A 13,263-nucleotide genomic window follows, 5' to 3' on the forward strand; every position below is an offset into this window, starting at 1 on the left:
AATACACCGGATACAACGTTAACTGCTTTCTTCGCGTTATGTCAAAATGATTCTTTTGCAAAGAAACTGCTGTATTCTGAAGTGCCTACGTTCAAAAATCATTTGAACGTCGAAAAGGGGTGAGTCAGTCGACGGCCAACCTAACATCTTCAAAGAAACTGCAATAGGAATAATTTATACCATTCAACCCAATCAAGATAAATGCTTCTTTCTCCGCCTGCTTTTGGTTAATGTACCCGACCCGACGTCCTTTGAGCATTTGAGAACTGTAAACAGGACTATGCATGACACTTGTCGTAGTACATGCCAAGCTCTGAATTTATTGGAGAATAACCAGCACTGGGAAGATTTCATCAATGACACATGCGAAAAGTCAACTCCTAGTCAAATTGGTGTATTGTTTGGAATCATATTAAAAACTCACTCTCCTTCATCTCCTATGGAGAAATACAAATCGCAAATGGCCGAGGATATACTCCACCGAATAAGGCTAGAGAGGTCAGATATGAAATTGGACTTTACGACAGATATTTATAACTGCACTTCAGTTATGATTGAAGATTTGTGCTTATCTATGCCAAACTTCTCAAGTATTTTGGAATGCCTTCACCTAATCGTCCTGCTGCAATTCTACATTTGTAGATTTCGATCATGAACAAAGTTACAACACGATTGATCTATTGTTGTATGTACAAAAAAATTTTCTACGTTAACGTCTAAACAAAAAAGCATTTATGATCAGATAATGCATTGTGTCGATAACCAAGTTTGAAAAATTTTCTTCTTGGATGCACCAGGAGATACTGGTAAAAAGTTTCTAATTAGATTGCTTCTGGCATCAATTCGATCCCAAAATGACATATCTTTGGCCCTTGCGTCGTCCAGAATAGCCGCAACGTCGCTGCATGGTGAAAGAACAACTCATTCCGCTTTGAAATTACCTCTGAATATGCAATCTACAGAAACTCTAACTACTTTAAGGGAACAAGTAAATACATTAAAATTATCCATAAATACGCGCGTGCAGTTGCAAAGCAATAACTCTGGTGAAATATTTTAAGATCAATTGCTAATAATTGGAAACAGAATGTTCCCAGTTGACTCAATTTCAGAACGTATACAATTGCCTCCTAAATTCTGTAATTTAGTGACGCCAAAAAACGATTTGGTTGAAAAGGTATTTGCTAATATTCTAACCAATTATAAAAATCATAAATGGCTAACTGAACAAGCGATTCTGGCAGCCAAGAACAAAGACGTCCACGAAATCAACAATATTATTCTGACCAAGATTCGAGACCAGGCAGTTATTTACAATCAATCGACACAATTCTGGAATTAAATGAAGCGGTTAACTATTCATCAGAATTTTTCAATTCCCTGGATCTCCCAAGGTTTCTACCACAAGCACTGCAACTAAAAATAAGCCTACCAATAATACTGTTGCGAAATTTTAACCCACCAAAGCTTTGCAAAGACACGCAACTTGACGAAAAGAAAAACGGAAAACGTAATAGAGGTAACAATCTTGACAGGACCTTTCAGGTTGACAGGTTGACAGGTTGAGGCTGTTCTTATTCGTTGCATTCCCATGATTCCAACTGATCTGCCTAATCAATTTAAAAGATTGCAATTTCCAATTCAATTAGGATTTGCAATCACAATCAGCAAGGCTCAAGGGCAATCATTAGAAAGATGTGGTGTACATCTTAATGTGGGTTGTTTTTCCCATGGACAATTATATGTTGCATGTTCAAGAACTGGTAAACCCGAGAATCTAATTATATGCACAGACAATGGGATAGCGAAAAATGTTGTATATCCACAAGTTTTGCGCAGTCAAAAATTAGAACCTTGCATACGTATTGCTTTAAGGGGGGGGGGGGGGGGATTTAGGCTTGCGCCTCAGAGAGAAATTACCAAAAGAAAGCGTGTCAATTTATCACAAGAGCAACGCAAAGCCTGGCTTGTGGCTGAAAGAGAAAGTAAAAAAAGAATACGTATCGAGAAATTACAAGAGTATATCAGAAGAATTACCAGTGTTGTATCCGCAAGTTTTACGCAGTTAAAAATTAGCACCTTGCACACGTGTTGCTGGGGGACGTTCGGGAAAGAAATTTAGAAAAATAAAGAAGAAAAATAAAATAAGAAAAAAACTAAAAAAGGTGAACAATTAAAAAAAAATTAAAAAGAAAAAAGCTAAAAAAACAAAAAATAAAAAAGACAAAAACAAAAAAGAAAAAAAATTCATTAAAAAACAAGGCATTCTATTTGCGTATGTAGTTTTGTTACCCCTCGTGCAGTCGTTTTTGAAATATTTGAAAAAAAACTGAAAAAAAAACAAGAAAAGGCATCTTGTATCTTCTTTAATTTGAGATTTAATTCAGCCTATATTAATAAACATTTAGCTTTCTTAATGCATGACACGTTGTAACTTAGACTTTGTTAAGTTGTTTCGATTTTGGTTTGTGGCGCCATCTGTAAGTTCTGAGGCGTAGGTGAGGTTTCAGGCTTTTTCTTTCAGGTGGGGTTGATTTGGACAACTACAGTGGGGTGCATTCGGACATTGTCCGAACCAACTACAGAGGGGTGCATTCGGACATTGTCCGAACCAACCCCACAATCCCCTAATTGGCGATTGTACTGTTATTTTTTTTTTTGTAAAGAGAGTTTTGTCTTTCCACAGCAAAATAGAATTATCCTTGATATTAGGGCGTTTATCCCCCCTTTTCAGGATAAAGTACAGCTTTTAGTGGATCAATTTTGGAAACTATCGTTTTTGATTAAAATCAACGGTTTCGCAATAGAAGAACCACCCTCACATCACCCGTATTGAACTGTTAACCCTAAAATTTCCCTTTCAGTGGGACATAATAGATTAATCACTGGTTCTAAATCGCTATGAACATAGCTTGAGCCTAAAACGTACTTTTGAGGCTTCAGTCTTCTTGCCCCCAACCGAACTCTTTTCCTAGTTCCTTTTTCTGGCTAAAAACGATTGGAGAACAGATCGACCAACAACAAATGTGCCTTAGGGGTCCTTATATACCCAATTTCCGCTGAATCAGCGTTTTAAAATCGTCAGTTTGTTTAAAATACTTGAAAGATCGGATACAATGGCACCCATAGTCCCGGGAGCAACAGCTCTAAATTATGCCTTAATACTCTTAAAGAGCTAACAACACATGTTGAAATGAGATTCCTCCAGAATTTCTACGATTGCTTGTTTGATACGCTATCAAAAAAAAATAATAATAAAAAACAATATAACATCAGAAATTTCGCATTTCTTAGTTAGGGACTTGGAAATTCTGCTTAGAGAACGACAGGAGTATATAATTAGACAGTGCAGTTTCCGTTAAGATCAGATCAAAATAGCTGAAATCAAATTAAAGAAAAAATATTTTGGTTAAAGAAATTAATGTTATAAATTGGACCTGATTCAATATTAATGCTTACGGGTCAAATAGAAAGTATAATTAATTTTATAATGTCACAAAAAATGGAACACCATGAGGGAACACCTGAGCAACGCAAAACTGCGCTATTATACGACACCGTATAATACGGTGCGACACATGCGACACCGAGCATGTGAGCGAGTCAAAAATTAAAATGATATTAAGTATAATTAATTTTATAATGTCACAAAAAATGGAACACCATGAGGGAACACCTGAGCAACGCAAAACTGCGCTATTATACGACACCGTATAATACGGTGCGACACATGCGACACCGAGCATGTGAGCGAGTCAAAAATTAAAATGATATTAAATTATATTAAACTGTTTAAAGAGGGAATATATTTTGACAATGGATTGAAGCAATTCGAAAACCATAAAAAAGAAAACCAAAAGTTTGAATCTTAGTAGAAATTATTGTTATAAATTGAATTTGCTTTAATAATCAAATACCTTTGAAAAAACTGCAATATGAAAAGACAGCAAGTTGTCTGCAGTTAGAATACAAGGGACAATGAGATTCAAAATATAGAAGCCTGCCGCATGGGAATAGCTGGGGCCAGGTGTTGAAGCCGCGTGGCAACAGCTATATATATATATATATATATATATATATATATATATATATATATATATATATATATATATATATATATATATATATATATATATATATATATATATATATATATATATATATATATATATATATATATTTATATATATATATATATATATATACTAGCTGGGGACAGTTGGGTGCAGCAATAATTTCATAGTTTTATAAATGTGAAAGGATAACATTCGCCGTGAAACTTTTTTAGCTGGTTAGGTGGTGGATATATTGAATGTCTTCATTGTGTTTATAGATGGCAAGATATCACAACACAGGCACTACATGACTCGATAAAGGATTAGCCAGGGTAATTTTCAATTGTGACTGTTTAGCTTACGGCTTTATCCGAGCTAATAAATCGCTTCGTGTTTTTACGTTTTACCCTTGGACAAAGCTTGGGACGAAACGTCGATATAATTTATTGGATACGAAGGTAATGATAGTAAAGTAGCTGTCTTCTGGGTGTTCACCGGTCTTCTAAATGACCCCCCCCCCTATCCAAATAAAACCCTTAGCCCTAGGGAATGCCAAACTTGGACCATGTGGTGTACATCTCAGAGCACCATGTTATGTCAAAAAATTCCGCCGCACTTGGCACAGTTTCCACCAAGCTTGGAATGCGTCACCTGGTGTACGTGATATCTGAAAGTACATACCTGCTCTGTGTGTCCTTTGATTGTAACATCACGCGTATACTGCAGAAGCTGGAAATTGAGATGGTAAGATTTTTGTTCAAAAATCTTGTAATGCAACTAAAATATTCCCAGTTATTGTTTATTAATATTATCTGTACTTTTTGCCTGACCACTCTTACAGAGATGAAAACTGCTGTCCCGATTTTCCATTCTTTCTAATTTAAAAATTTTGCTTTAATTTTTTTTTCCTGATTGGACAATCGCAAATTTTGTTATTTAAATTCAAATAATGTTCAACTGTAAATTTACGACTGGGATAAGTATTTGGCACTGTGTTCGTGTGTATAGGGTCATATCCAGAATATTATTTTCGGGGAGAGGGTTAAAAAAAACTATAGAACTGTACATTTTTGTTACATTCTTACGATCGAAGAATCATTTTCTTTGGGGAGAGGAGGGGGAGAGTTCCGACCCTTTGGATACGGCCATACGTGCGTGATTTGGATTTTATTAACAAGTCTTACCCATCAGTCTGATAGTCCTATCCATCAATGGCTAAGATGATAGTCCTACCCATCAAAGGCTAAGATCCCGAGAACATTTGCCTATATGCACAAAAAGGGGGGACTTCAAAAAGTTGGAGAAACATAATGAAAGATTTAACCATCAGGGCCAGTGTATCAGGAAACCGTGTTGTAGAGGTTTTAAATTGAGAAATTTGTACTTTTTTTGCCAGAAGAAAGATTACGGATGCGTGATTTTTGTTTTTGGGAAGTATTTCTACATGGCATTTGTTATTGGGAAGTATGCATACATTTTTTGGGGGCAGGAGTTGAATTTTATCATGGAGGGAATTTTTATTGGGGGGGAAGTTTCCTAGAGATATGTTTTGCATGTGGAATTTTACAGTGGGGATATTTGTAAAAATTCCTATATGAAATTCTTCTCATGTCTTGTTTTCTCTTTGGTTACTCAATTTCACACGTAAAGGTGTTAAGGGCGATTTTCCTGGGTAGATTTTAACCAATATTGAATTAGCTAGAGAATATATCCGTAGGGAGGATGCATTTTTATGTGGAGGTGGAGCCAAATTTCTTTGCATAATTAAAAAGAAAACGATCAGAAATAAAATAAAAAAAAAACAAGTTTTTTCAACTGAAAGTAAGGTACCACTTAAGCGTAAAACGAGCATAAATCATTACGTATATAAGGAGGGTTTCCCCTCCTCAGCACCTTGTTCTTTACGCCAAAGTTTCAATTTCGTCCCAATTCTATAAGAATAAATCCTAAAAACAAGGTTCATTTAATTAGAACAATCAGAGGCGCCATTTGGGGAGGGGGGGGGCAAATGCCCACCCCAGATTTTCCAGGGGGGCCAAGCTTCCACCGCAAAGGGTCCTTTTCCGGCCATAATTATCCATTATGTCCAACAAAATCCGTTGTGTTCAAATGATTTGAACTAACTGCACGCCTATTAGCCAAAGAGCGTAAATACCTGAAAACCCTTGGGGTAATTATGTTATTTGTTATTAATCATTGTAAACTTTGAAAACATAATAAAAGTCTCAAGTTCTGTCAAATGCCCCATGCACACTCCAAGATTTGGCCCAAATGGCGCATCTGAGAACAATATAAAGCTTCTTTAAGAATACTGAGAAAAACTTAAGCGTAAACCGTGAGGTTTTGAGGGGATTTCCTGTTGTTATTTGAAAAATACATTGGAAATATATTTTTTTCACCATATTAAAAAGCTTCTTATTTTAACTAATGGACCTTTTTGATTCAGGAATCACTCTTAAAAGGTTGTAACAACTCGAACTTTAGTTTAAAGAACAAGGTATTGAGTAGAGGGTAGCCCCATTAGGTTGTTGGTGTTTAACTGCCCCCCCCCCCCCCCTCCACAGACTTGGTAAATAATCCCCTAGTAAATACATCCTCGCAGAAAGTAAATTGTTCTCGAAAATTTACTCTCCATTGAAAATTCCTCAGACCCCCCATGGCAGAAAACTCCCTCGTAAAAAATATCCCAATGTTTCCCAATAACAAATAGGATCTGTAAGTAGAGGACAGATTAGAAAACTTAAAATAGAACTTAAACTTCTACTACAGGGTTCTATGACTATTTTGTTTTTTGAGAGGGAGAGAGATTCGTCCAAGGGTGCACTTTAATGTCGAAACATCCCAGATCTCATAGAGCCATCAGATAAGTAAAGAATTAGGTCTAAGTTTGAGATGAAAAAATGAGGAGGTAGAAATTTTATAAAAGGTTCCACAGGATTATAAGTTGTTACCGGAGTTTTTTAAGGGTAGGAGGGAATATAAGAAGGTTTTCAAACGCAACATAAATATAAAATATACAAGGGTGACATTAAACCCCAAAACGAGCAGATTGTATTCCATTTAGGAGGGGGACTGTCCCTATTTCATCCACACCTCCACTTCATGGTCAAAGAAACCTCAGAGAATGCTCATTAGATCAAGAATTAAGACTTTAAGCTCTAATTTTTATAAGTCGATAGTGAATGGAGACCAGCCAGCTTTGGGAGGGGGGAAGTATTTTCTGGGGGACGAAGATTTTCAGAAGAAAGCTGTTTTCCATGGGTGGCAATGTATTTTCTATGGAAATTTAGTTTTAGGATAGCAGGGTTTTTTTGGAGGGGGGAAACTCCAGCCACCCCCCTTCATATACGGAATAATTTATGTTCATTTTAAGTTTAAATTTGTTTCTTACTTTCAGTTGAAAAAATATGTTTTCTTTTATTTAATTCTAACAAAAGTCTCCAAACACGGAATTTAATGGTTGTTTATATTGTAATAGGACAATGAATTCCAAGGGGAAGTAACAATTCCAAGGGACTTTAACTAAAGGGCCTCAGGAGTCAGTTTTAAAGAATATTAATAAAAAGATAAAACTTTAGTGTATGGAAGGAGGTACTGAGGAAAGGGCACTCTTCTTTGGTTCTAATGGGAACTTCCTTGGAGGGTGTAAAGAGGGATGCCTAGAATAGATTGGGATGAGGGATTGCATTGATGTATTGACCCCAGATGGCTTGGTGCTGTGGTGAGTAGTTTTTAGTAGTATATACACGAAAAATTCTTTATTTGGAACCCGTCGACCTATTTCTTGGGGGAACTAGAGAAAGGTAATGTTTAGCTAATGCAAAGCCAAAGTGAGGATTTTAACAAAGCTTTTAAAAGCCAATTATGATGAATTTCTCAATCTGAATATAAATATTCGCAGTCCTTTTGTGTAATTAATAATTTTGAACCTCGACTAATCAACTTCAATTTTGAGCCTCGATGTTTTCAAGTTCATTTAATTACAGCTTTATGTCTAAGAAACTCTGATTTAATAGGAATAAATCGTATAAACATCAATACAGACCAAAATGTACATAATTAATGAGCATAAGAGGACATCCTGTTATTAATTAAGGACATAAAATTCAGTGACCTAATAACCAAAGAAACCAATTATCAATTCTATTAAAAAAAGTTAGCTCCACATCTACAGTTTTAACGCTAAATTAGTTCAAATCTGTCTGTCGAGGAAACACTATCAATAAATGGATCCTTCAATGTTACAAACTTCAGATGGTGTGGAGGGTGCAGCAACGCTGAATGCTTCAGTGAGCATGGGCGCACAATCAAGAGCTTTAGTTTCACTTGGGGCAAATAGAGCAGGTTCTATGATGTCTCCTGCTGGTGGCTTAGTTTCATTTCCTCTAGAAGGATGCCCAGCTGGTACAGATCCGTTAAATGGAGCATTTCCATTATTTGGTTTGCAGTTTTCGCCCCCTCAGGATTTATTAAAAAAGGGTGAAGAAGAAATTATTCTTACTAAAGTGAACAATGATTTTTCACGTTTGCAGTTGGGTGAGTCTTTAGTTATTTGTTAAAACGTTTTCTTTTTTCTGCCATAAGTAGCCTCCTGTCGGAAGAAACATGTGTGCAAATTTTCGCATCAAAATTGGCTTCTCTAAGGCAACTCCAACTCCTTGAAGTTTCCAAAAAATAGCATATAGAGTAAAGCAATCTGATAAATTGCGGCTTACTTTTTAGTACAAGTGGTGAAGCCTAACAGCTTTTTATTCGAATTCTTTAAAGGTATTAAATAAATAAAAAAAATTAGCTGAAAGTAAGGAGTGACATTAAAACTTAAAACGAACAAAAATTACTCCATAAATGAAAGGCGCAGCTCCCTCCTCAACGCCCCGATTTTTACCATCAAGTTTGACTCTTTCTTCCAACTCTACTTTTTTAAAAAGTAAAAATATTTAGCTTAAAGAGCGGGGCGTTGAGGAGGGAACAGCCCCTTTCATATACAGAGTAATTTCAGTTCGTTTCAAGTTTTAATGTCGCTCCTTGCTTTCAGTTAAAAAAACTTATTTGTTCTATTTAATTTCTGAACATTTTTAAATGAATGCATGTATTCATTTACGCTCTATGCACATGAATAATTAAAGCGAAATTTGCATATTAATTTATTTTTGGATAAATGGCTTTCTCAGAGTTTTGATCGGACGATTTTGAGAAAAAAAGGAAGCAGAGGAGTAGGCCTAATTACCCTTCAATTTCTGATTACTTAAAGAGGCAACTAGAACCTTTAAGTTTACGAACGTTTTTATTAGTAAAAATATACGTAACTAACGATTTAACTTACAGAACGAACTTCTTAATTCGTATTTTTTTTACTATATGAGGGGGTTCGCCCCCTCGTATATCTGATATATATCTGACTCCTTACAGTAAAGCTTAAATTTTGTCCAAATTCCTTAAAAATTTCCTTAAAAAGGCAGTAGAAAAAAATAGTTCAAACTAATTTTCGCATCAATTTTCAAATTTTCGCATCAAAATTGGCTTCTCCAAGGCAACTCCAACTCCTTGTAGTTTCCAAAAAATAGCTTATAGAGTCTTGACTTAATTCTCAATCAAAAATCTTATGCTTGAAAATTGAACATTGCCCTACTCAAAAAATTATGAAAATGCTACTTAATTGACACTAGTCGTGCATAGTTTCAACTTTATCGATAAATCTTATAAATTGTGGCTTACGCTTTAGCACGAGTAGCGAAGCCTATCAGCTTTTTGTTCGAATTATTTAAAGGTATTAAATAAATAAAAAGGTTTTTTTAACTGAAAGTAAGGAGTGGCATTAAAACTTAAAACGAACAAAAATTACTCCATATATGAAAGGTGCTGCTCCCTCTTCAACGCCCCAATTATTACCATTAATTTTGACTCTTTCTTCGAACTCTAATTTTTAAAACAGTAAAAAACTTTAGCTAGGGGGTTCGCCCCATCATCTATATCGGACTCTTTACAGTAAAGCTTAAATTTTGTCCCAATTCCTTAAAAATGACCCCTGAATCACAAAGGCAGTAGAAAAAAATAGTTCAAACCAATAAAATTACTTCAGCCTAAAGAGCAAGGTGTCAAGAGGAGGTGCACCCCTCATATGTGTAAAAATTCTATTCGTTTTAGTTTTAATGCTGCTACTTACTTTCAGTTGAAGGAACTTTTTCATATTTATTTCTTCTTTGCTCTGAAAAAAAATGCTTAAGAATCCTGTGCCCCCTTCATGGAAATTATCTTGCTCCATGACAAATTCCTCCATGGGAAATTCCTCCCACATAACCTCCTCCATTCAATCCCTTCCCCAGCAAAAAAATCCACCTGAAAGTGTCTGTACACTTCCCAATAGCCATTACTTTGTGTAAACACTGGTCAAAGTTGTACTTGCAGCCCATCCAAAGGGTATTGTGGGAGAGGAAATCGTCCCGAAAGACATAGTTTTTAGATTTTTATGACAATGCTGAATGATATGGCTATCTCAGAATTTTGATCCGGTGACTTTGAAGAAAAAATGAGCATGGAAGGGAGTCTAGGTGCCCTCCATTTTTTTCATTTTGAAAGGGCACTAGAACTTTTAATTTCCGTCATAATGAGCCCTCTCGCAAAATTCTTGGACCACTGGGTCTATACAATCCCCCCTGGGAAAAAACAACAACAAGAAAACAAATAAACACACACCCATGATCTGTCTTGTGGCAAAAAATACAAAATTCCACTTTTTTGTAGATAGGAGCTTGAAACTTCTACTGTAGGGTTGTCTGATGCACTGAATCTGATGGTGTGATTTTTGTTAAGATTCTATGTTTTTTTTCTTTGACCATTTTTCTAAAATAAGGCAAACTTTCTCAATGTCTTAACTTTTGATGGATAAGACTTGATGAAGTTTGATATAACTCGTTGAAACTTATATATTTAAATTCAGCATTAAAATGTATATAAAGACCTTTTTTGTGATCTTTTTCCTGTTTTTTTTTTAACTTTTTTTGAGCAAAGATGCCCTTGGTTAAAATGACTAAAAATCAAACAGTTCGTGGTTACGAACTTTATCAAGCAGCGACCCGGCTCAACAGTAAGCGAACCTCTACAAAAACGGAATTTTGATACTAATAGATACATCCAAGAATCGGATTTTTATTATAATCTTAGGTACATAAGTTAAATAAACTTTAGTCTTACCCATCTAAAGTTAGAAGCCTGAGAAAAATTGTTTTATTTTGGAAAATAGGGGAAAACACCCCCTAAAAACATAAAATTTTAACGAAAATAACATCATCGCAATCAGAGTATCAGAAAACCCTACAGTAGAAGTTTAAAGCTCCTATCTACGAAAATATGAAATTTCGTATTTTTTAACCAGAAGACCGATCACGGTTGCATGTTTATTTGTTGTTGTTTTTTTCCCAGGGGTGATCATATTGACCCACTGGTGCTAGAATTTCGCAAAAGGGCTCATTCTAACGGAAATTAAAAGTTTGAGTGACCGAAAAAATGGGAGGGCACCTACGTCCCCTTCGACACTAATTTTTTCTCCCAAAGGCAACGAATCAAAATTTTGAGATATCCATTTTGTTCACCATAGTCAAAAAACCAATCTTTTAATAATTTCAACTATTTATTCTACGACCTTTGTGATTCAGGGGTCATTCTTACAGAATTGGGATAAAATCAAAGCTCTAGTGTAAAGAACAAGGTATTAGCGAGGGGAAAACCCTCGTTGAAAACGACTAATGAAAACGCTCGTATAAAATTAAAAATTCTAGTGGTCTTTTTTAGTAACCAAAAGATTGGAGGGCAACTAAGCCTCCTCCCTCAGTCCTTTTTTCTCAAATCTTCCTTTCAAAACCAAGAGAAAATCATTTAGTATAAAACCTCCAGACAAAGCCAAAACCCCAGTTGAATTTGGGTTTAATTTATGATCGGTATCTAAAGTTGACATATTGACTTAATCAGATTGTTCAAGTCTAACACCAAAGGTAAAATAAATGGGTCACAATTAAGAATACATTTCGTTTAAAATGATGTCTTCAAAATAAAGAAATTGTTGACTTTAGCAAATTAGCCCTCCATTACTGAGGGAGGAAAACCAGAATTATAAATAAAATTAGAAACTCTCCAATAATATCAACATTTCTTACTAAGAGTGTGCAGTTTGTGTTCACTTGCAGAAATCATAACCGAACAAATACTTTATTTAACTCAAGTTCTTTTTCCTTTCTTTTCACCTTCTTTTTCATTTCTTTCTAACATGTTTTACGTTTCTTTTGCCGTTTGATTTATCATTTCAATTTTTTAAGCTGACGAGCCCAGTTGCCATTTACTAATAATCCATCCCCCAGAAGTCAAACAAGAGGAAGTGCGGCAATTTACGGCTTTGCTTGACTTAGAGTGCTGTCGTAATTTTGACGACCACTCAAGATCGTCGATTGTAAGTTTTCTTTATTATGTTAAATTTTCTTGCACATAAAATAAAAAACATATAATTTAACCTATTTTGAAAGGACGGTATATGCATAACAAACTTGAATTAAGAAAAATAGATTGCAGTTTCTTTTTTGATCAACCCTGTAGGCACTTGCAAGCAGGGTTGCTACCTGCTCCTGTCGAAAGTGTGCTAATTTTCTCGAGAATAGGGTGCTACATAAGTGCTACACAAAATTGTTGCTAAATATGCAATTTTCGCATAATACTGCTTGGTGTTGATCAATTAAAACTTTTAGTCGTGTTTTCAATCATACAAAGATTACAGCATTTCTACGAATACCTTTGTTATTTTCACTAAAGCATTGTACGCACATGCGTAATAAGCTGTGTGGTGCTTTGAGTTGCCAGCGATAGAAAAATTGTGAGTAGTGAGTTGGTAGTACATTTGAAAAAAGTTGTACTTTTGCAGTACATTTTAAGAAAAGCAGTACTTTTTGAAAACAAATGTACTCTTTCTTCCAAGGGTGATCTAGTTGTATTTTGTCATAAATATGTTATCAGATTACCTTAAATTTAGTATTTGAGCTATTCAAATGAAGACAGCTATACAAAATTACGAAACATCTAAATGTCTAAAAACAATTGTTTTTGATATGTTATTAAAAACTTCTAAAAATTATTTCAAGGTGTTTCAAGCGGGATCACACGAGGTTAAAATAAATTATTGTTAGTAAGAATCTTCAAGCCCGGCTTCATTTTCCAGACGCCTGGG

At 35.2% G+C, this 13,263-nt stretch overlaps 1 protein-coding gene across 1 annotated transcript in view; it reads left to right on the forward strand.

The window, feature by feature from the left end:
- The window catches only part of LOC136030883 (uncharacterized), a 128,529-nt gene that overhangs the window by 101,388 nt on the left and 13,878 nt on the right, over positions 1 to 13,263 (forward strand). The window contains exon 4 of the transcript XR_010618376.1: positions 12,365 to 12,495. The gene's annotated coding sequence lies outside the window, so the exon portion shown is untranslated. The remainder of the gene's footprint in view (positions 1 to 12,364; positions 12,496 to 13,263) is intronic.

This window comes from Artemia franciscana, chromosome 9, assembly GCF_032884065.1.
Source record: "Artemia franciscana chromosome 9, ASM3288406v1, whole genome shotgun sequence".
Classification (NCBI taxonomy): Eukaryota; Metazoa; Arthropoda; class Branchiopoda; order Anostraca; family Artemiidae; genus Artemia; species Artemia franciscana.